Source organism: Ovis canadensis, chromosome 11 (genome assembly GCF_042477335.2).
Source record: "Ovis canadensis isolate MfBH-ARS-UI-01 breed Bighorn chromosome 11, ARS-UI_OviCan_v2, whole genome shotgun sequence".
Taxonomy (NCBI): domain Eukaryota; kingdom Metazoa; phylum Chordata; class Mammalia; order Artiodactyla; family Bovidae; genus Ovis; species Ovis canadensis.
Window position 1 is genome coordinate 46240724 of NC_091255.1, and position 24599 is coordinate 46265322.

Here is a 24599-nt window from a genome sequence, read left to right on the forward strand (position 1 = left end):
GAACTCTCTAAATAAAGCCAGATACTTCAATTTCTATTTTTAAGAGATATGCATCTTTGACCTTAATTTTTAAAACATATGAAAAAAATACCATAAATGAAATTGACAATACATTGGGGAAATAGTTGCAATGATGATAACTGACAATTTTTTTAAAGTTTTAAAAAAGAAAATAGACAAAGAGCACATCCAAATGGTCAAATAGATATGAGAAAAGATGGACAGCCTCTCCAATATTCAGTTAAAGCAAATGAAATAAAGGAGATAACTTTTCTCTATCACATTGGCTCATATGATCAAGGGTAAAAACACTATTGGTGGAAATGAGAGTTAATGTAGCTTTTAAAGAAAGTTGACTGGTAACAGCTATTGAAATACATATACTCTTTGACCATCTCCTAAAAGCAAGATGGCTGAAAAGTTATATATATATATATGTGTGTGTGTATGTGTTTTCCTATCTCATTAAAAACAGACAAATAAAGAAAGAAAAGTTCTGTATGTGTATTTATGTTTGTAAAAGCAACAGAGAAAAGTATGGAAAAATACAACATTAGTTTGTATTATTATAAACTCCCAATTTATATAATTTGGGGAAAAACAAGTGAAGGATATCTTAAAACATACACATAAACTTTAAAAAAAGTACAGTGTTTGACTCATAAATCTGGGTTGAAGAGTAAATATATTTTTCTAATTGAGGTATAGTCGATTTACAATGTTGTGTTAGTTTCAGGTTACAGCACAGTGATTCATACATATTTATACTTTTTCATATTCTTCTCCATTATAGGTTATTGCAAGATATCGAATATAGTTCCCTGTGCTATATAGGTCCTTCCTTATCTATATGTTTATACATTTTTATTTTGTTTATTTTATATATAGTAGTATGTATCTGTTAAGAGTAGATATATATTTTTACGTTTTATTATTTATTTCTATTTTTGGCTGTGTTGGGTCTTTGCTGTTGCACTCAGGCTTTCTCTAGTTGCAACGCACAGGCTCAGCAGTTGTGGCTCATGGGCTCATGAGCTTAGTTGCCCCACAGCATGTGGAATCTTCCCAGACCAAGGATTGAACCCATGTCCCCTGTAAGGGGATTCTTAACCGCTGGACCACTGGGGAAGTCCAAGAGTAAATATATTTTAAATGAACAGGAGACTGCCCTCTCCTGCCCCTCACTCAGGTAAGGGCCCTCTGCAGCGTCCTGGGGCCTGTTTTCTGACACTCTGTATGATGGCTTCTGGCCTCCTCTCTATTTCCCCTCTGGAATGTGTGGCTCCCTGACTACAGGATCTGCCTAAATCGTAGTCATCACTCTACTTCTCAGTGCTTAGCAGTTAATGTTTTCTGAATTAATCTTTTCAAAAAATAAACAAACCTTATTTCAATTATCTGCTGCTGAAAAACAAACCATGGCAAATGTAATGACTTAAACTGATTCTCATGGTTCTGTGGGGTTGCTGAGGGAATCCCTGTGCTTCCCACGGTGTTGGCTGGAGCTCCATGATGGTTGATGTGTCCAGAATGGCTTTCCTTACATGGTGAAGAGTTCAGAGCTGTTGGCCCTTTGACTTGATTCTCTCTGTGTAAATGAATGAATTCTTTAATGAAAAGGCACAGAAACAGATATCCAAACTGCAAATAAACATACGAAAAAGTGCTCAACCTCACTATCTTCAAAGAAATGCACATTAAAATCACCTCTTACCCATTAGAATGAAAGCTATTTAAAATAAAACAAACCAGGAAATAACAAGTGTTGAGGATGTGGAAAAATTAATGTCCCATGCACTGTTGGTGGGAATGTAAAAATGGTGCAGCCTCTATGGAAAACAGTATAGAAGTTCCTCAAAAAATTATAAATACAACTATCCAGCAATCCCATTTCTGAGGATATACACAAGAGAATTGAAAAGTAGGATCTTAAAGAGATATTTTGGAGAAGGAAATGGCAACCCACTCCAGGGTTCTTGCCTGGAGAATCCCAGGGATGGCGGAGCCTGGTGGGCTCTCGTCTATGGGGTCGCACAGAGTCGGACACGACTGAAGCGACTTAGCAGCAGCAGCAGCAGCAAAGAGATATTTGCACACCCATGTTCATGGCAGCATTAACTGTAATAGTGAAAAGGTAAAAGAAACCCAGATGTCCATCAACAGATGAATGAATAAAGAAAACATGGTATATATATACAATGGGATATTATTCAGCTTTAAAAACTAAGGAAATCCTGTCACAGGTCGCAACACAGAAGAACCCTGAAGATATTAAATGAGGCAGTCATAAAAAGACAAATACTGTATGTATGACTCTACGTACGTGAGCTGTCTAAAGAAGTCAAACTCACAGAAACAGAACGTAAGATGGTGGAAGGGGGAGCTGTTGATCAGTGGATATTTTATGTTATAAATTTTATAAAAGTTATTTATTTTAGCACTTTTAAAAAATGCATGCACACACATACATACATCGCAACATCATTATATATCCCCATAATAACTAAAACAAACAATATAGATAATGCCAGGTATTGGAAGGGATATGGATCTCTCATACATTGCTGGTGGGTGTATAAATTAGTCAACCACATTGGAAAACTGTCAGTTTCTATCGAAGATAAACATACCCCTTCCCTATGACCCAGCATTTCCACTCCTGAGTCTCTTAAGTGTAGGTGTCCATCAAAAAACACATGGACACAAATGCTCATATTCATAGCAGCTTTTTTATATAGTACTGGAAACAACTCAAATGTCCACAAAGAAAAGAATAAATAAATATATTGGCATATATTCAAACAGTGGAATATGGCATTAACTGAAATAAGGTAATTAAAAAGAATGAGCTACTGTAACACAGTGACATGGATAAATCTCACACACATAATATTGAGCAGATGAAGCCAAACATGAAAGATTACCTATCATGACTTCATATATAGGAAGTTCAAGGACAGACAAAACTTACCTAAGGTGATAGAAGACGGAATTATGGTTCCTTCTGAGGGTTATTGACTACAAGGTTATAAGGGAAGGTTGAAAATATCTTGACTTAGGTACATGCATACATACGTAAAAATACATGGAGCCACACACTTAACATTAGCAGTTTTGCTGCATTATCCATAAAAGTACAGAAAAATAGACTCATTCACTAAGCAAACTTAAATGTTGTCACATTTCTATACTCATATTTAAGTGGCTTCAGAATAAAATAATCATTTGGATGCCTTTTCAGTGTAAGCTAACCAGAACCTGTGAACCAGTGGAAAGGTAGAGGCAAAGCAATTCATCTTGCCTGCTCCCCCATTTTACAGGGAAACAAACTGAATAAAAAGTCGGGTAGGGGGCCAGGGCTTCAGTTATTGGCAAAGGCCAGGCCTAGAACTCAGATCTGAGACATATCATACCTGCCCCCCACCACCAACCATTTGCAGAACAGGCTGGATTCTGACTGGTTCCCCAGCCCCATGCTTCCCTGGTGGTTCAGAGGGTAAAGAATCTGCTTGTAATGTAGGAGGCCAGGGTTCAATCCCTGGATTGGGAAGATCCCCTGGAGAAGGGAATGGCAACCCATGTCAGTATTTTTGCCTGGAGAATTTCACAGACAAGAGAAGGCTGGCAGGCTACAGTCCATCGGGTCGCAGAGTCAGACATGACTGAGCCACTAACGCTAACTAGCCAGCCCCATGCTGGCTGTGGAGGAAGGCTTAGTCTGAGGCCTGGCAAACGGGGCAGTTCCTAGAGACCAACCAATTGGGAGTCAGGAAGGTTAGAACTCAAATTGTGGCAGTCTTCACAGATAACAGGTTAAGTTGAAACCTCTATTGGGGTCTGATAGAAAAATAAAAAGAGCCAGTGGTTTCAGGAAGGCGCTTCAGCAATCCGAAAGAACTAAACACAAAGGAGTCCTAAGGGCTGGGATGGAAAGTGAAACTTACAAGCTCTTCCTTTGACCTTGGCCAAGGTCGTTCCCTCCGGCCTCACCTGTGCTGTTCATTCAATGGGGGAAGGTCCCATTTACGGCCCAGGGAACTGAAGAAAGAAGGCAGGTTGAAGGGCAGCACTCAGGCTGGTGCCGACCCCCAGGCGGTCTGAGCCCCAGGCGGGCGAAGCCGCAGGAGAGGAGCGCGGGAAGTCGCCCCGGGGGCCGCACCAGCGAGAGAAGGGCTGCAACCTGGCGAGGGACTGGGTGAGGTGGGGGTGGGGTCGGAGGAGGGGTCCTCCGCCTGTGTCTGTCGCCTCCTGCCGAGGTCAGGGCGCCCCTTCCTCTTCTCAGACTCCTCCGGCCTCGCCCCTCCCGCTCACATTCCCAACTCCCGAAGACAACTTGTCGCTCACTTCAGAAGCCCGGGGCTTCTTTCTGTCCCCCCGACTCTGCTTTCTCCCACTTCTTTTGTCTATTTCTGCATCTGCCCGCTTCTCTGGGAAGCTTTCCTCGAATTCTCTTCCCTATAGTCTGTAATACGCTCCCACCTCCCACCCCCACCTCGCCTTTGCCTCCCTCTCTATCTCTCTACACACACACACACACACACGCGCGCGCACACACACACGCACACACACTCTCACACCCTCTCTTTTCTCTGCCGGCCATCTCGGCGCCTTTCCTCTGCGGCCCTGCCCTTCCAGAAGCAGGCAAGGCCCATTCTGGGAACCGCCGCGCTGCGATCCGACGGCGCCCCAGGGAGGGGCAGGTGAGACCGGCGGGAGCCGGGCCCGGGCGGACGCGGAGGAAGGTGCCCGCGGATTCTGTGCCCCGGCCCCGTCCTCGCCCCCCACCCGCAACGCTCGCTGGCGCCAGGGGAACCAGGACGCACGGGTCCCTTCGCGCCCCCGCGCCGTCGGCGCCGCCGCCCCAGACCTAGACGCTGCTCCCGGAGGCCTCCCAGGGCGGGGGAGGGGGCGGCGACCGGCAGCAGCCTCACCCCAGGCCCCGGCGCCGTCACCTCCGTCCCCAGGCTCGGTCGTGCCCACGTCCCCGGTTCCTGCAGCCCTGGAAGACGCGCGGAGGACGGCGCGGTCCGGAGAGGTAGGTAGACGCTCCCCGCCTCCCACCGCCCGGCCGCCGGGGCCCGGGACCACGCAGCTCGGAGCGGCGGCGCAAAGAGCCCTCTGGGGGTGGGCAGCGCCCCCCCGGCCGCACTTCGAGCGCCGAGAGGCCGCGGCGGGGGTAGATTACCCGGGGCACCAGCTCACCTTGAGCTCTGGACCGATCCAGCGTCCCGGGTGGGGTCTGGGGCGCACCCGCAACTCCTGCTCCCCAACCCCCGCTGGCTCCCGCCCGACTCGCTCTTCAGGCGAAGGTGTGTGTAAGGGGGCAGAGAATCGCCTCCCATCCTTCCCGCGCGCGCCGCTGGCTCCCCGCTGCCGAGTGCAGCCTTGGGCCCTCTCCGCGGGGTCTCCCGGTTCAGAGTCCCGGATACCAAGAGGAGAGAGAGAGAGTCAAGGACCCGCGGCCCCGACCGGTCTTGTGGGTAGGGGTCGCTTGGAAAGGGACAGTGGTTATTCTTTCTCCACAGAAATTAGAAATTGGCCTAAAACGCTGCTTTCGGATGGGAGCCTGCAGGCCCCCAAGATGCAGACTCAGCTCTCACTCCAGCAGCCCCCTAGAAAGGATGAAGGGAGAATGTTTGGGGGGAGTCTCGCTTCAGACTCTGTTTCCACGTAGGGAGGGGACCAAGATTTCGTTGCCCTCCGGACTGTGCGGCAGCCTCCCAGGGCCTTCTGCCTGGGAGAGCCTGTGTCTGAATCTGAAGGGATGCCAGGCGCCGCCATCTTACTAGAAATTCACATTCACAAAATGATGCGTGTGCATTTTTGTCCAGGGGCTTGTTTATGAGAGGGGACAGAAGTCAGAGAAGGGATCTCAATCTGTATGGACTGGGCCAATAAAAATTACTCGCCTCTGAAAAGGCATGTAGAGAAAAGCAGGCATAAAGGGGCTGCATGGTGGGTATTTCAAGGTCTTCTAGGAATTGGTAACTCTTAGGAGTCAGAGAGCAATCCTGGGTCAGGGCCACTGTGCCTCTCAGAGTATTAAGCCGTCCTGTAAAGGCTGAGGATAGAGGATTCATGAAAACATGCAAAAGAGACAGGAAATGATGTTTTCCCAACTGTGCTCAGCAATAAAGGTAGCGGACAGGAAATTCATATTTTCACCTATATACACTCCCCTTAAAAAAAGAATGGTACACAGTGTATTTCACATATTCCATGTATGTTAAATGTGGAAACATATAGCACAGAATCGTACTTTCTAGTATTAGTAGAAGCACAAAGACCCATAATGGTGAGGAGTTGTTCCCTTAGAGAAAGTCCGGGTTCTTGGACGAAGGGAGTTTGGTGGAAACTCCTTTATAACACTGTAGTCAATAGGGCGTTCAGGGCTTTTCCTGATATGACCTTTCCTCTAAATCCCCCTTTGGAGCTGCAGCCCCTCCATTTCCCTAGACTCTGGAGCACTTGGCTCCAAGTCCAGAGAGGCCTCCTCACTCCCCTAGCCTAGAAAAATGAAGCATTTTTCTACTCTCAATCATACCTCCCTGGGCTCCCAGGGAGGCAGTTGCTCTTAGCCATCTGCCAGGATTTAGAGCCACTACCTCTATACACACATACCCCCCAAACAAGCAGTGTGCCCCAGAGGAAATGCAAGGAAAGACTTTACTAGACCCAGGCAAGGCACCACAGGAGACCTTGGAGACCCTTAAGAGCCCCACACTCTTCCACACTGCAGTTGAGGAGACCCAGACCCCTACCCCTACCATCCCCAGAGGATGGTTCTGCCTTCTCACTGCCTCAGAGGCACTGACCCCACGGCTCAGTCAGCTGAGAACTTAGTCTCTCACCTACCCTGCCTCCAACTTCTCTTCCTGGCCTGATTAAAACAAGCATCAGGCTTCAGATGCTGTTGGATTAGAAAGAGAAGTTGATTACTTGAATCTGTTGTAATCTCTCCCTCATTTTCTCCTCCCTCATCACTCTCTTACTCTTGGGTTTTGTCTTCTTCTCAAACATAGAAAGACAGAAGAATCCATGCATGCATGCATGCTAAGTTGCTTCAGTGGTGTCCGAGTCTGTGCGACCCTATGGACAGCAGGGACTATTTGACCCATCCAGGCAGCACCCAGAACTGATCTGAAGCACCAAGTCCTCTAGGAGACCCTGCCCTGCAATGCTTTAGAGGTTAATTTGATTCCACAATGCCCCTCATCCCAAGATCCAAAGGCACCATCTTCCTTAAGAGGAGCTAAGGATTTGCGGCTTCTGCAGTTTTCAAAAAATAGGAAAAAGAAGAAAAATTGCTGTAGTTGTTCAGGTGGCCAGGTGTGGAGGGAGCAGACCTGGGCTCACAGAGAAATGAGCCCTCAGAGCTGACAGGGTTGATGGGCCAAGCCTGGCACAGACTGAGACTTGGTGGGGCAGGTTTGACCCCTGACCCAGCCGGCTGGTGATGCTGGACTGTTTACCAGGTGGAGGTGAGATCAAGGGACAGGTTCTTCTCCTGCTTTACTGCCCTAAGGGCCCCAGAGCTCCCAAATCAAGAATAACTGAAAGGAAAACATCCAGATTTGTAATCTGCTTAGGCACCCCGACCTGTCCTGAAAGCAGTGAAGAAAATCTGCCTCCATGGCTGACTGGCAAATCTGCATGCTCCATTTTGGCAGTATGTGGATGAGTGTCCAGAGCTCAGTGTCTAGGACACTAGACTGCAGGTGGGGCCTCTCGCCTCCTTTCCCCATGCCGCCCTTGCTTCTTCTCCTCCCAGGGCTTCTCAGGAGATGATGAAGGCTTTCTTGTAGAGCCATGAAATCCCACAATTTCAGGGGACTTCAGAGTCCTTGATCATCAGGTTAACAACTCCTATTTGGACTCATCAGAGGACTTAGTATCTGGAAAATTCTGAGACCAAATATGATCAGTTAGGTCTTCACTTTTTTCTGTTTAGCTGATAACTGGATGCTTACCAGGTCCACCTCCTGTGAAAGTACCCAGGTTAGTGCTCCTCTCTTACCACTGTCTGTAAGGAGTAGGTCCAAGAGCAGTGGGGCTTTCTTAGGAAGATGCCAAAGTGGCTGCCCTCAGCCCACTTTCCATTCTTCCTCCTTCTGTCCCCACCTCAGCCCTAGTTATAGGAAAAGAGCCTCTACCTTGCAGGGGTAATTAAGGCCAAAGCTCCCCCACCCCACCCCATCTTGGGGCAGCTCTGAGTCACCCCCTTTTCATTCCGGGCTACTGTGCAAGGCTGTCTCGGCAGGAGTGGAGGTGAGGGTTTAATCCCAAATTAACTGGATAATAATGAGTAACAATAATGAGAATAATAACCATGAACTCCTGAGCCTCTACCATCCTGGAAAGTTACTCCTTAACCTACGGTGGAAGCCCCCGCCCCACTGGACTCGAAAGGACTGGTCAGAATGCCCGAAACTCTTCTGGAGCGAGGAGTCAATATCCAGGGACCCTGTCCTTTGAAACAATAAAAAGGAAGAGGGTCCAAGTTTCTACTCGTTAAACCTCTTACCTCTTCGTCAATCCGTTAGCTCCTTGGCCCTGGTGAGCCGGGATCCTGAGCTCTGATGTGAACCAGGGGGAATGAGGCTCCACAAGTTGCTGCGGCTCCAGGGAGAGAGTGCGCACTGCCGTGGGACCACGTCTCCTGGGGACTGGGGTGGCTGGAGAAGTCGTGGCGGAAGGATTTGCCTCCGTTACGCACCTCGATCCCAACTCCGGATGTATTTAGGACTGCGCGGAACACACGGAGTCCTATCTAGGGCTCCCTGGCCCTGGGCCAACGCGGCGGCCCCCGACGGCGTGCATCCCGCGGTGCTCAGCTGGGGATCAGCACTTTCGCCTCCCGGCTGCGCGCGGGGTGGAGCTCCCAGTCCCGGGCGCTGGCCTGGTTGTGGGCAGGAGGGCAGGAAGGTCGCCAGGCCGGGAGGCGGCCGAGCCGGAGCCGCAGAGTTGGCGTCCGGAGGAGGGTCGCGGCACCTCGGGATTCCGCGCGCCTCCAGCCGCATCGCCGACCGCCCAGCCGCAGGTTGGCGCCGCTGGGGTGGGATCTGGAATCCTGGGAAGGTCTAGCACCGAGCCTCGGCCCTCTGGAGGCGGGAGCCTGGCTGAAGGATTAGAAATGAGGCTTTCAAACCTGGCAGAAGCGTCCGGAAATGGCATTTTCGGAGCGAAGGGAGGTAGCAATTACAAGGTGACCCCCTCTTCCCCGGGACGCCGCAACGCCAAGGGCCTATAGGTGCACAACCTCCGTGGTCTAAGGGGAGGAGACGCGGTGGGATGAGGGCTTCGTCCAGCCTCTATCTCTGGGAGCGACTGGCCCTAGGAGGACTGTTGGCGACCGCACGGACGGAGGCTGGGGCGGGGCGCCCTTTCCGAGGGAGAGTGGTGTTCTCGCTCTCCTGCTCCGAGGGGGTGTGGGTCCTAGTCTCCGGGTCCCCGCGCTCAGCTGCCCCTCAGGAACAGTCCATTTGCTCCCTCCTGGCCGCCCGCGCCACTTGCCCCCATTTCCTGGCCCGGGATTTCCCCTCCCCTGCCCTTCCTCACCACAATTAATAAACGAACTGGCGAAACCTGCCAGGTCCCAGCGGAGGGGCACCTCTCTCCTCTCGAGCCGGCTGATTAATTAATCAGAGCCTTAAGGAGATCTAGGAGTTGTAAAGAGGCGGTTTAGAACGAGAGGCCGCTCATTAACCTCCCTGTAAAGATGGGAGGAAGATGCGCCCGGCCGCCTCCGAGGCCCCTTTGGGTCCTTCTCAGCACGCGGGTTTCGGCCTCTCTACCTGCGCGCCGCGCTCCAGCTCCCTCTTTCCTGCTCGGCTGCTTCACTTCGCTCTTTCTGATTCTCCATCTTCTCTCTGGCCCTTCCCTGATGGCTCAGACAGTAAGGAATCCGCCTGCAATACAGGAGACGAGGCCCCTTTCTTTGTGTCTGCTTCTGTCTACCTGTCCTGCTGAATCTCGCGCCCTTCTCCGTGCCCAGCCTGGACCAAGAGAACTTTAAGGTCATGGCGAGTGGCCCCGGCTAGCGGCTGGCGGTGTGGGCTCCCCGGTCTCAGACGGGGCACTATAGGCCTGTCTGGAGCTGAGGGAGCTGGAGATGCGGGCAATATTCCCCTCCCCGACCCCATCCCTCCAAGAGGAGGGCGTTTGTGAAGGGAAAACAGATCCTGAAACTTTCGGATCTCTTTCAGTATGGACAAGGCAGCAAATGCCTGAAGATCCAGGCTCCAGAGGAGTAAAGCTCCATTTCATTTTTATTATAGACACACAGACCTTGCACATCCTTCTATGTGGGCAAGGGTGCACACAAGAGGTGGGGACTGGGTGTTCTCGGCTGCCTGTCTCAGTCCTGGGTTTCTCAGCCCCTGTGAGCAGGTACCTCTTGGAAAGCTATCTACATGACCTTGGTACACACAATTGTTTGTCTGTTCCTTTAATTTATCTTGTCAGATACTCAAGTCTATTTCACTGCCTCCCTCACCATCGTATTTGTAGTACTTGTATGTGAATAGTGAAGGAAATGGCAAGCCACTCCAGTACTCTTGCCCGAAAAATCCCATGGACAGAGAGAGCCTGGTGGGCTAAGGTCCAATGGATCGTGAAGAGTTGGACATGACTGAGCGATTTAGCACAAGCACAAGTGAATAAAAAGTTCCTAGCATTTTGGGGATCACTTGCCCATGCTTTAAAAAAAAAAAGCTGTTGCTTTCCTTCTCCCCATGGGGGAAAAAAACCTCACTGACACAGTACTGACCAAACCCCACAATTTCAGAGGGTTTCAGACCCTTTGGACCCCAGGTTATGAACTCCTATTTAGATCAGTTTAAGAAGCTAGTGTCTGGAAAATACTGAGACCAAATACGGTCAGCTAGCTCAGACCTTCACTTCCCCCTGTGGCTGCTGTCCCCGTGTTTGCCAGGCCAGCCTTCACCTTTAAGAACACCGGTGCAGCAGTGCTTCTCTCCCCACCGCTCCTGGGGTCTGGGATCTGGTCTTTCTTCCCTCCCTGGATCTGTACACTTGAGAAAGTGTGGAGAAACTTTGGTGGGGTGCTGGGGCAAAGCAGATCTTGGACACCCCGCCAAGAGTGGGACCAACTGCTAGAGGGATACCAGGCTTGAGCAGCCTTCCAGGGAATAAGAAACATGCTGGAACTCCTGGGAAGGGAAGGCTGTTTGACCAAAAAAAAAAAACCAACCCTAGATGATGCTGTGTGTGAGCCCAGCAAATGTTCTTTTGTGTCCCCTACTGATCTACCTGTTCAGTTTTGTTGGATATCCCAACTCTTTGTGGGGCTAGAGACAGCCAAGGTTAGAAGCCCGGCGAAGGGGGGTGGGTGGATACTAGACACTAGCTAAAAGGGGAAGACATTTGCTCCCAAATATATTTGTAGTCCTTAGTAGGAGCCAAGGAGCAGGTGGCCCCTGACAAGCCTCAGTGACCTCCTAGTTTCATCTAAACTCACTCGATGTTTGAGACGTGTTTAGACTTTATTCTTTCTCTCCAGTCTACTATTAGTAAAAGCTTCCTGGCCTTCTCTTCACTCTTTTCAGTTGACCAAACCATACCTCCCAGAAGAAAAATCAGGTTTCTTTGGGGTCTGGGAGGTGAAGAAACTTCCTTCTTCTTGGATGATGTTCAGACAAATTAACGTAACTGGAAATTATTGACTTTATTGTACCCTCCTGCCACACACACATTCCACCCCTCAACTGCCTACACATTTCAAGCAAATGTGACTGTGGGCAGGAAAGATCCCAACCCACTCCTGGTTGCCCCTCTCTGAGCTGGCACAACCACCAGCTACCAGCTGAAGCAGTTCTGGGCTGGAACAAGAAGCCAGTGGTTGGCTAATAGTATTCAGACCCCTGCCTGAAAAATAAAAGAAAAAATAAACCATTTTCTGCTTGGGACAACTTAAACTGAATAATTCTGGCTGTGAACACCTGACCTAAATGTTTTTAATCAGAGCAGAAGAAATATATGCCTGTTTGTTCTCCCCTTTACTAATTAAAAAAGCTAATTGGTGTTCTTAAAAACTTCCAACTGAGGGTCAGGAGCCTGTAGTCATCTCTCCTCCCCTCTTCACGCCCCTTTGCCCCACCCTTCCCCCCACAAGGCCATCCCCACCGTGGAGTTGGCCTCTTTCTGACAGACAATGGGAGGGGGATGCCCAGACCATCTGGCTCCTCCCCTGCATGGGGACTTTGGCTCTAAAAAGGCAATGCTGTCATTGGCCAGAAGTTCTTGCCCAGCAGGGTTGTCCCCCTTCCCAGGCCTCTGGACTAGTTTCTGGGAGCAGAGACTTCTGGATGACTGCGAATCAGCAAGGCTAACTGGTGGGGGGCAGCTCCCACTGGAGCCCCAGAGCTCAGCCAGAACTGGGCACACAGTGGGCACTCAGGAAATGTTTGTTGAACATGGAATGAAAGTTCCCACCAGGCAAAGGTCTGTGGCTTGTCTGGGGAGCCTCTGAGGCTGGTTCATCAGGGAGCTCCAAAACCTCATAGCTGCCCAGGAAACAAGCAAGACCTGGTTTTTCTCAAGCATTTCTCAGATGTTCTGTTTTAATTTCAGCTTTCTGGGGCCTCTGTTTCTTTTCTACCCGTTCTCTAGGGCAGGCTCTTGCTCACTGCAGCAACGGGAAAAGGCTCATTGAGAAGTCAGATTAGACTATACCACCACTCCCCAGACCTTTCCCCCACCAGATCCAGATACTTCAGGCTAAAGAGAGTTTGAACCTGAAATGAGCCAGATAATTGCCCCAATTCTCTGTTCCTTATTGAAGAGGTAGTTACAGGCCGAGGGGTTCAAGGGGCCTCACTTTTATGGACATGGCTGTAAGTCAAAAGAATACATTATACAGGCTGAGACGCACACCCTCCAACCTAGACTGGTTCTCTGAGAACAAAGCAGACTTCCTCCTCTTTTCCCGGTTCCTCTCTCCTCCACCTCTTTTCTCCTCCTCCTGTTATTAACAGTTCCTCTTTACTCTTTGTTCGTTAGGCATTGTGCTAAATCCTAGACATGTTGTCCATTAATTAAACCTTACAACAATCCAGAGTTAAGACTTCCAGATTTTGCTGATGCAAAGAAACTGAGTTACTTTTCCAGGCATGAATCGTGTGTGTGTGTGTGTGTGTGTGTAAAATAATGTTGATGTGATACTGGCAGATCTGAATGTTCAAGTGGCATAATGAGGATGGAAATAAAGAACAATGACAATGAAAAGATCTTAAAAGTTTTTGAAACTTGGAATATTTTCATTGAACGCAGTTCCTCCTGCCCTAAAATGAACAAAGAAGTGCTGCAATTAACTGGCTAATTCCGAGCCCCAAATGCTTCCCCTTGAAATGGGCGGATAATGAGGCCCACAGTATGTTCGCAGTTGAATTCGCCTGATGTTGCTCCCTTCCTCCCCCCCCAACTTTTGCAAATGGATTGGGCAATCACAGTGAGATTCGCAGACGCTACCCGCACAGACTCACACACACACTCACACAGAGGAATGCTGACACACACAGACCCGACTTTATCCTGCCTCTGGAGTCTTTTATGACTCAGCCTCAGAAATGAAAATAGAATTTGGAGCAGAATAATGTGCCCGAGGCCGAGTGGGGCGCAGCTGCTCCAGATGTGCGCTCAGTAATTAGGCGTCCGGGAGAACCCCTGCCTGTCTGGGAGAGCAGTGTCCCCTGGGGCCCAGCCCTGGGCAGGCACTGCATCCCGAAGTCTCCTCCATGGTAGCACGTGCCCTTTGCTGCTGTGGCCCCAGTGGCCCCCCTTGCCTGCCTCTCTTCTTCCCTCCCTTTCCCACAGGGGAGTCTCTGGGAATTCTGTCCAAAGACTAACTTTGGAGAATCTTCTCTTAGAGGGTTCTGCAGTATAAAATGGTATCTCTGCTTTGGCAGAGAGCAACCCCTGTTCCTCCCAACCTCCTCTTCTCAGGTTCTGGATGTCTCTGAATTCAGGCTCAGAGGGACTGGGTCCTGAACAGGCCTCTTTTCCCTTAAGCGTAAGTGAAAGTCGCTCAGTCGGGTCCGACTCTTTGTGACCCCATGGACTATACAGTCTATGGAATTCTCCGGGCCAGAGTACTGGAATGGATAGCCTTTCCCTTCTCCAAAGAATCTTCCCAACCCAGGGATCAAACCCAGGTCTCCTGCATTGCAGACAGAAGGGTTTCCCTGGTGGCGCAGAGGTTAAAGCTTCTGCCTGCAATGCAGGAGACCTGGGTTTGATCCCTGGGTTGAGAAGATCCCCTGGAGAAGGGAATGGCAACCCACTCCAGTATTCTTGCCTGGAGAATCCCATGGATGGAGGAGCCTGGTGGGCTACAGTCCACGGGGTCCCAAAGAGGGGGACATGACCGAGCGACTTCACTTTCACTTTCTTTACCAGCAGAGCCACAAGAGAAGCCCAAGAATACTGAAGTGGGTAGCCTATCCCTTCTCCAGCAAATCTTCCTGGCCCAGGAATTGAACCAGGGTCTCCTGCATTGCAGGAAGATTCTTTACAAACTGAGCTATGAGGGAAGGCCCTCTTTTCCCTTACCCCCTATAACTGGTCCCATTCAAGCCAAAGAGAGTGGCCCAACTGCCTACTCTAAAAGTCCCTCTCTTTGGGGTTTATGGGACAGGCTTATATCAGGCATCGTCTCTTACTCATGGGGTCTCTTTTACAATGTGATCAAACCTTACAATATCCCTGTCTAGTAGGTCATTTTCATCCAGGCCTTCAAAAGCCTAAAGCACTTGCCCATGATCAGACACAGCTAGGGAGGTGACAGCAGCTTTGAGCTGACCAGTCCTAGAAGAGAAGAGGCAGGACCTGTCTTGGCTCCTGATCTAGCTGAGTCACTATGTCTGTCTCCAATTCCCAATGTGTCCCCCCAGATCTTAAATCCAGGAAATACCAAACTTCCAATATAGACAACTTCCAAAGTCTTTATTCTGGAGATGAACTTTGCTTACAAGAAAGACATTTTTGCTGGGGCCATCATAATTTGGAATAAAAACATTACATTCAGAGTAGAGGACATGTCCTCCCACCCTCCTTCACCATTCTAAATAGCTGCTCTGATTTGGGGTTAACCACTTAATTTCTTCGGGCCTCAGTGACTTCTTTTGCAAGTTATGGGAGCGGGTTAAAGCTTCTGGCGCTGCCCCTGAGCCGGCTTCCGGAGAGATCAAAGGAGATTTGGGCTGTGGAAGGCTCCCTAGAGTCGGGGATGGGATAGGGGGTTGGGAGCGGATGGAGTCATGATTAGCTGTGGATTCCTTTCCCAGCCCTCATTCGTTTAATCGTGTTTCTTTTGCTTGGCAGAGGGCGCCAAAGGCGACACGCCGGCGTCCAGCTCCAGGCCAAGCCCAGTGCGTCTGCAGGCCCCTTCACCCGGCGCGGGACACAAAGCTGCGGGAGGAGGATCTGCTTCAGCGCGGAGTCAACACCAGGCCGCCGCCTAGAGGTCGGCAGCGGCCACAGCCCCATCCGCCAGCGACCTCAGAGCTGCTTCTGCAGCTGAACCAGAAATCAGGGTGGGCAGGGAGCGAATTCAGCTCGGGTTTCAGGAGCACGGCCTCTGGCACCTTTGACTTGTCTGAGACAGCCCCCGCTTAATGAACCCTAGGAAGGGACGCGGACCTGGAAGGCCCCCAAATATTTATTCTTGTAATTCTCACTAAATGGGGGTGGGGGGCGGTGGTGTCTCAATTTCTGTTCCTTTGAGGATCCGGTATTGGGCATCTCGTCTACACTGTCTCATCTCGCCATCCAAATTGTCCACTCTCCACCAATTATGCTAGAACTCTGCTTTATCTTCCAGGAGGGACTGCAGTAGGAAGAAGCCTCCCCCAAATCTAACAGCTTGATCATCTACATTTTCAATTTTCAGACTAACTTGGAAATGGACGTGCTTTTGGAAAAACTGTTGAGGGTGAAAAGAAACATTGCCTAAGTGGCTTTTACTCACTCAGTGACCATCAACTAGTGTATGAGAGACTTTCAGGAGGTTGCTTGTTGGCACCAGCTCCCCTGTTGCTGGGTATCTGTGGTGAGCATTTGAAAGTTGACTCTGGGGCCAAGTGACCTCGGGATGAAAAACGCTGCCCAGCATCTATGGTTTTAGGTGCTGGAGGCCTCATGCAGAGTTTAATTTTTAAACTGAAATCCACGGCCTGGGTTCCTGGCATGGGGTAAAGAGAAACCAGAAAGCCCCCCTTGAAAGGTGTGTGCAAAATTAGTGTGTGCTCAGGTATGTCATTCTAAGGCTGTAGTCTCTTCCGTTTTTCCAGATTCCACCGAGAGTGAGGTCAGCAATGGGCAGGGAGCCAGCACACTGACCTGTCTCTACCCGCCCTCACCCCCACCGCCTCGGAGGGCAGGGGTGGGCAACAACACTCTAGAATGGTGTGGAAACTGCCGCCTCTCCGCTCTGCTGTTCTTCTGTCACTAATAACTCTCAGAGGCAAATCCTCTCTGATAGAAAGAGTGACTGTTTAGTGGAAAAAAAAAGAAATGTACAGCAAGACCAAGAGTGAAAAGAGGGAAGTGGGGCACATGCTGGAGGGGCCGCCCCATGCATATCCTGGAATCTGAATGTTGGGATAGAAACAAGTTACTTCCTGTCTTCCAGTTGTTAATGAGCTCCCAGCTTCCTCCTTCTCGGTGAAGGGGAAGGGGCCAGAGGGCATTCCGTACCCCTTGCCAGCTAAGGCAGAGTGGGACTGCCTGAGGCAGAGTTGGCCTTTCAGAAAATTTGGAAACTGTAAGCCACGGCCTCATATTTTTCCTGTCCATGCCACTTTTAATCCATTTTTAAAAAATCCTCAGTAATGCTTTGGGGCCTTTTCCTGGAGGGGTAAGGTGGTGGAGTTCATGAGTCATGCAGAGTCACACCTGTGTGTCTGCGTGAGAAGGTGAGCATCAATGCACCAGTCCCCACCTCCGTTTGCAGCCGGGCCTCAATCCTGTACACAAACCTCCCCAGAGCATGTCAGACCCGAATCCTTGGTTGTTTTCTCTTGTTTTGTTTTGTGAATAACTAGTGAGGCACGCTGGAATTCCTTTGCTCTCCCACCCTGAAGCGCACCTAACCAGACCCCTTCATCAGACAAAGTGAGCAAGAAATCAGTAACTTCACTCCCAGTTATCTGGAGCCCAAGGTGAAAGGGATTTTTCTCAGTTTGGGTTCACACTCAGTTTTGGTTCACACAGCCGAACTGCCATTCCAAATCCGGATTCCACAAAGTTTGTAAGAACAAAACAGAAAAATGGCCTAGGGCAGAAAAGAACTGTGGAGAGGATTAGTGGCGGGCTGGGTAGTGGTCATTTTTGTTTGATTTTGAGTATTTTAGGAAAGCAGAAAGAAGACGATTTGGGACACTATTAGCCGCTGGCCGTCACTGCCATTCCGGCGAAGACTGGCCGCTCGGGGTTTCTCTGGGTGCCCTTGCCCAACTCAGCCCATCAGACCTTCTGACTCTCTTCTCCTTTCCAGCAAGTTCCTGGCAATAAGCAGGGAGGGGCAGGGCAAAGATCTGGCGGCTAGAGCGAAAAAAGAAAAAAAAAAAACCCGCTTTCGGCGGAAAGATGCAAAGAACCGAGGTCAGGCCGTGGCTGGCAGTCAGAGCCGTAACCAGGAGGCCCGGCTCTGCTCGCGAGGAGCGAGGAAGCGAGCAGAGGCCTCGGTGCGTTTTCCGGGGGGAGGTGGCCTCCAGACCCCGTGAACGCCGAGCGGGGCGGCGGGGACCCCGGGCCAAGTCCGAGGCCAGACCGCTTCTCTCCACGCGGACATCGGCCGCCGGGCGAAAGAAAGGGGCCGAGCGGGTGCTTCCGCGGCTCGGCTCGTAAATTTGTTTCCCCTTCCTTTAACCCGCCCCCGGCCGTCTTTCTTTTCAGGACAGGAGGGGATGTAAACCATTTGAAGTTCATCAACACGGTGAAGTTTTATTGTATTTCCGGTCCCCAAGATTTATACCCGGGAGGGGGAGCGGGCGGCTCCGCAGACTCCTGAACCCCCTCGGACTTCCCCGTCTGACACGTGGCCGCTGGGACCCCGGCCTCCCGGACGAGGCCGGGAGGGAGCCGGGCCGGGCGGGACAGGACCGCTGGCTCCGCGCCTGCCGCCCCTTCCGACGGCCGCTCCCGCCGCCGCCGCCGCCAAGGTAAGTCCGCCGCTGGGCCCGCGCGGCCGCCGCCGGGTGCGGCGTGCGCGCTCGGGCACCTGTGAGGGCGCGGGGTCCGGAGGGACGGAAGTGGCAGCAGGGAACATCAGTGGGGGCCGGGGAGAGAAGGGTCCAGGCTGAAGGTCCAGAAGGAAGGAGCGAATTTCCCGGTTTCATCTGTGAATTCGGAATGGGTTGTTTCACCTGGGACAGCTCTCCCTCTGCGGAGACGGGCAGGGTAACTTCCTGGAGGCTGCTCAGGTCAGCCCTCTTGCCTTTCCAGTTCTGGGCTTGTGTTTGCGCCCTAGTCTTCCTGAGACTTTCTCCCGCTCTGCTTTTCCGCTCCCGCTCCGATTGTCAGTTTTTCTCCACTCTCTTGGCTGTGCCCGTTTCAAAGTTGGGGTCTGAGGTAGGGCTTGAGGATTCGGCTTAGAGCTACCCTGGGTGACCCTGGAGGATAGGCGCTAGACAGATGGTGACCCCACACATACTATGAGAGCAGCTTGAAGTTGAGAGCGGAATTTTTTTTGGCTGTGGAGACCTCCAGCTTCAGAGACAGAGGCTGAGAGGCAGTGACCAAGCAGGTATATCTAACCCTGGGGCCCAGAGTCCCCTCTGACTAGAGCTCCTGAGAGGGAACAAAAGTTCCTGGAATCTGAGCTGCCAGAACCAGCTCCAGAGGTTTTGCCTGAAGTCCTGCCTCCAGTTCTCTAAACTTGTTTTCTAGCAACTGTGTTCTGTTTGGGAAGAGGTGGAGAAAAAGGAAGTTAGCTGGCCAGCCCTTTGGGCCCACAAAAATGGCTGCAGGGGCCTGTCCCCAGTGAGCCCTTGACCTGGAGCGTGAACTGGAACTGCTGAGTGAATTAGGTAGTTTCATGTTGTTGGGCCTGGATTTCTGAACACAACGACATTAAACCACCCGACTCACGGCAGTTACTGCTCCTCGCTTAGCTGGAGGAGTGGAGGGTGGGTGGGGAAGCAGACTCAGAACTAGTCTCACTCTTGCAACACGTGAAGAGGTGTGATGTCCCTAATCCAGGAGCAGCAAGAATGTTCCCCAGAGAGGAGATCTGGGCTGCCCTAGGGTGTCTTCCCACTTACGCATTCGTTTACACATGTGTTGGGAGGGGAAGGGGCACTGAAGACTGTTCCACTCTCCAAAGGCACCTTTCTGGGCTGTTCTACAGAGCCAGAAGGATCGGAGTCAGGGCTTCAAGCTAACTGCTTGGGCTACATTCAGACTTTCTAAAGAAAGACTTCCCAACTTGGCAAGCACTTGATTTCAACAGATTCACAGGATGACCTTGAGGTCTCTGTAACCTTTTACTGGGTGGACAGGGCTCCATTTCCACAGGAGGCTTCAGGTGTCCTTGAATAGGGCTCAGCCTATCCTATTCTGAAAGGGAAACATCAGGATCTCTTGCAGTCTCAGCCTCCAGGCTCCCAGGGTCCTTTCTACCCTCCCCTTAGTGAGACAGAGGTAGGTCCAAAACAGCCCTCCTTTCCTCAGCCCTGAGCTGGCCTCTTCGCACTGAGTGGCCAGGGTTCCCCTGTAGACCCTTAGGCTGGGATGTGGGTATCCCAAGTCTGGAGGGCCACCCCCACCCAGAGGGGCCTGTCTTGCAGGTTAGTGGGGACCCCAGACTGTTGGACAGTTCAGCCCAGACTGATGGAATGACAGGAGATGGGGAGGGGGCAGGGGCAAAGCTGTGATACCCTCTTTGACCCCAGCCTTCTCCAGGCTGCTGGCTCTCTGCCCAGGAAAGGAGTGACTACAAGTGCTGGTGGAAGGAGGGGGACGTCCAAAGCATAAGCTAACTTTTGTTCCCAAACTTTTTTCCTCCTGCTTGAGGCAGAGGAAAGGCGGAAGGGGGTCGGGAAGAGGCCCGACCGGATGGGGCTCTGGCGCCGGGGCTGACTTGGAGGGAGAAGGGTGTCTCTGAATAAGGGGCCCCTGCTAGGGTGGAGGAGGTCCTTGGGAGACCCACCCTCAGCCTGGAAATGCAGCCCACTGTCCTGACATTTCCTCCTCCGTCCTCGAGTTTGGGTGAAGAAGGTCTGGAGCGTCTTGGTGCCTTACCTTCCTTCTCCCCAGCCTCTCAGGAACCTGCCCAGCCACTCAGAGCCTGACTGTCTTCCATCCCTTGGTGTCTCTTGGCCACCCCCTTCCAGGAACAGTGCTGTAAAAAGAAAAAAGGGGGATGTTAGAGAGAAAGGAGGAAATAAAGTCTTTGGAAAGCAGAGAGTTTTACAACAGCCACAGGTTTTATGGAAGCAATTCCGTAATAACCTTCTACCTGCTCAACTCCTTTCCGCCCCGCCTGCCACCAACCCCGTTTGGCCTCCTGGATACTCGCTCCCAAAGAGTCAGCCACCCCATGGCCTCCCATATTCCTGGTGGCTGGTAGCTGGTTAGAAATTCCTGGGATGTGATTGGGCAACTGACCTCTTTGTCTGTCCTTCTTTTCACCTCTGACAACCTGGAGGGAGGTTTGGGAGAAGATTTCGTTACTTTACAATTAAAATCCCCACTTGGAGGGTATGGAAGCCCTAAGGGTTGAACCCATGTTTGCAGATCGGATGCAGCTCCTTTTGGAGGCTCTTGTGTGTAAAGGGTGAAGGTTCTGGGGAATCTTGATTTCACCCGCTGGAACAAGTGTCCCCACCCCTCATTCTTTCCAACAGTGGGGCTGGACTCTGCTCCTGGGTCAGAGAAATAAACTCCAGGTGCCATGGGGACTTTCCTAATTTCATTGTACACAGCAGTGCTTTTGTGTGACCTCTACAGTTACCTGAGAGCTTTCACATTCAACTCATCTCTGACCACTGGTCAGAGACACACTTGTGCACAAGGAACTGTGCCTTCATCCCCGTGTCCATCACTACCATGAAATAAGTGTCACAGGATGTACACTCTCCCTGTGGTTTTTGGCTAAGAGACGCAGTAAAGGATTTCATGGTCAGACAGAAAAGTCACAAAATTTCACAATCTGCCCTGGGCTAATTTGAGGCATTTCCTTCACCTCTCAGAGAAATAGTTTTGAATGGAGTTGTAAAAGAATCCAGACTTAGGTCACACGTGTTTGTGGATATTTTGCTTGAATATAGTGAAGCTTCTGAATCAGCTAATGTTTTATAAGCCACAATTCGAGTACACAAATACTCAAGCTTTTGCCCTGTCTATAAGTGTTTGATGGTTATAAAAATGTACACACAAGCTTTGGGGTTATAGATCTTTTTATGTGAGCAGAATTGCAAACCCGTATCATACGCACATCTACATATGCACCATTAGATCTTATATACAAATGCCCAAGCACATATAGTATTAGTGTTGGGCAGATTTATTTATTGTATATTCTGTACACAGCATAGAGCACAGCACATTTGCACACTAGTTTCCCCATATGGAAATATTGATGTGAAATATAGGTACAGGAAACACATCTATTCAAATACGCATGCATAGATTTCAGCTTAGCTTATTGATTAAAAAACTTTCCCCCTTTTCCACTTACTGTTTTTCTTTTTTGTTTTTCTCCTTGCTTTTATTTCCTTCCCTCTGTCTAGATTTTCTCTTTACCTCAGAGTGAAGGGCCCCTCTAAAAGAGCCCTTAAATCATAGGCACTCACCGGCTGGTCCTGGCCAGGGTTGGCCTCTCATCTTCTCACCTCGGCCTCCTTCTTGGTTCTTGGCTGCTCTGGGCCCCACTGTGAGCAGAAGCTGCAGCTCTTCCCTGCCTGCCCTTCCCAGAACTATCAGCTACTGGCCTCAGCTGTGTTCAGGCATAGCTCTGGTGCAGGGAATGGCAAGAGGCTTCGAGAGGGTTTTCCTTCTTTCTCTTTAGGGTTGGGGGGAGGTGGGGAGCAGTTTGGTCTCTCAGGGCAGAGTGATCCCCACTCAAGCAACCCTCTATTAAGCAGCACTAGAAGCTGGGCTCCAGGGGCCACAATCCTATTTGCTTCTCTCCTTCATGGTGGGTATCATTGTCTGGGAGAGAAAACGAGGTTTTGGGGGGCGGTTCACAGGCCCTCAGAGCACCCAGACAAGGACTGAGAGGAAGCCTGAGCTGAAATTGAGTTCCAATTTGGAGCAGCAGTGCTTTCTAGAAAGCCTAGCTGAGTGGGACTTACTGCTTGGTGTATCTGGATCCCCACTTGGAGGAGACGAGCTGGGGTGCAGACTCCAGGGCTTGAGTGCTGGTTCATTCTCTTCCCTCCAGAGTCACCCCTCCTGAGAAGATGACAAGACTTCCCAAACCTGTCACTTTGGAATTATTCCCACCCTCCAGCTTGTTTGTGAGCAAAAGCTAAGTTTTGGTCTCTGAAAAGAGGTCTGAGTCGCCTCCTCACCCAGCACCCCGGAGCCACCAGGGGTTAGGGACAACTCACAAGGCAGACAGCAGTCCACAGACCTGTCTGCTGGGACACCCCACCCTTGTAGGGCACAGGTCACGAGCCTAAATGTTCTTCTTCCTCAAACTTCTTCCCTAAACTAAGTGACTCTCTCAACTTCTCTCTTGTCACAAAGAGAGGCAACCGCAAAGCTAGAGACAGAATGGCAACCAGAAGGGCAGGAGCCCAGCGTCTGCACAGCCTGGGTCTTAAGAAAAGCCCAGTGCGCTGTAGCTTTGCCATAAATAAAAAAGTCCCTGGCCACAGCCCTCATGTCCTTTGGGCCCCTAATTTATATATTACGGAAAGTCATAGACTCAGCCCGCCATGCTTCATAACACCATTATTTATAGTAGGAGAGGAGTTTTTTCTTTTTTTTTTTTCCTGAAGAATATCTATATTACAGGTAAAGCCAGCAGCAGACGGCATAGGGGTAGGTCTGGCAAATGGAGAACAGGTGCTTTTCCATAACTGTGATTCATTCGCCCGGTGCCCAGCTTTTTCGCTAGCGAGTCTGGGGAGCTCCCTCGACTTTCCCAAGCGTCCAAACGCTACTTAGAAGAATTTGCGTTGAGTTTCTGTTTTCCCACTTGGGTCCCATGGAAAAAGCAGATCTTCATTCTGTTTGGTTCCGGATCTGCTGGGTTGTCGCTCTCAGAGAGCTGGGATGGAAAAGGAGGGGGCCGACTGGGCGCCGGCATTGATCTTTAAAAAATCATTTTGAAATCGCCATAATGTGAAGAAATATGGCGCTTTGCCCTCGTATTTCACACATAATGACACGAGATGGCTTCATTTGGAAAGAAAAGCGGGCGGGAGTGTGTCTGTGCGTGTGTGGAGGTGATCCGCAGCCTTCTGCATGGCACAAGGGTGCATGGCCAAAAAGATAAAACCGCAAATTAGAATGGTCCCGCTTTTGTTAAAACGACAGGACTGGGACAGCCTGTCTTACAAGGGCCCAGGGTCGGAGAATGCTAAGAAAATCGGCGCCAGCCTGCCTGAAACCTGACCGAAGAGAAGCGGGTCTGTCCAGGGGCCGCCCCTCCCTGAGCGCCCACACCACCAGAAGCAACAGCAGCGAGGGCAGAAGCCGCAGGAGCGAGGGCTGGAGATGGGCCAGGAAGCCAGCCGGTGGCCCCGGGGGAGTCCCGGCGCAGGGCCGCTGAGTAGATGCCAATCAAGTGGGCTGTTTGGTAGCTCCTTGCAAGAGTCTGCAGGAGGAAAAGCGGCGGGAGAGCGGGAGACTGACCCCGCAGGTTCCGAGTCTTTGCTTGTGCCCAATACAGCGTGTTTGGAAATCCTTCGGAGCGGGCAATGACGGAGAAGAACGGTCAGGAGAGGCGAAAACTCCCGGACTCACCTCCTTCCCCACTGGGTGGAAGGAGAGAGAACTCTGGACCCCTTCTCACAGCTCTGCCCTGCTGACGCCTTAGGGAACTTCCCTTAACCCTTTCTCCCGTTCGGCTCCCCCATGGGCAATGTTAAGGGTCTGTTGTTCAGTGGAGGAAAGGAGAGATGGCTGTGCACCTCCCTTTCCTCTGACCAAGGCCAGAGAGGCCCAAGAAATTTAAAGGAGCTTTGACTAGTTGTACTAGACTCTTTCAGAGGCTCAACTTTCCAGGGCCTGCCTGATGAATCCCTTTATCCTCATATGGGCTCTAATTTCAAGACAGCTAGATTTTAGGGCAGGATCTTTGGACACTCAGGCACTTTCATTCCCTTCTCTCCTCCCTCAGCTACTGAGGGGTCAGGAGAAAGTCCCAGGCCTACAAACCTCCCAAACTAGTTACAGAGTCCCCTCCTATAAAACCCCAACTCTCCCCCATCCCCTTTCCTTCATCTCCAGTGGCTTGCTGCCGCGCTATTGTTTAATAAACATATTGCGTCAAGGGACTGAGAAGAGGAAACTAGGGCCGGCGGGGTGGAGTGGAGGTGTGTTAGTGAAGGGGCCGGGACCACCTCCTCTTTCTTTAATTATGCCCCGGGCCTCTCGGGTCGCTCCCCTGGCTGCAGCTCGCTCCCTCC

At 50.9% G+C, this 24599-nt stretch overlaps 1 long non-coding RNA gene across 1 annotated transcript; it reads right to left on the reverse strand.

Annotated features, from left to right (window-relative positions):
* Nucleotides 1-19488: 19488 nt before the first annotated feature.
* On the reverse strand, nucleotides 19489-22462 carry LOC138415097 (uncharacterized). Its single transcript, XR_011247102.1, has 3 exons — nucleotides 21813-22462; nucleotides 20260-20359; nucleotides 19489-19575 (listed from the first exon to the last, which is right to left on the reverse strand). It is a non-coding gene; the product is annotated as an uncharacterized lncRNA (long non-coding RNA).
* Between the last annotated feature and the right edge of the window lie 2137 nt (nucleotides 22463-24599).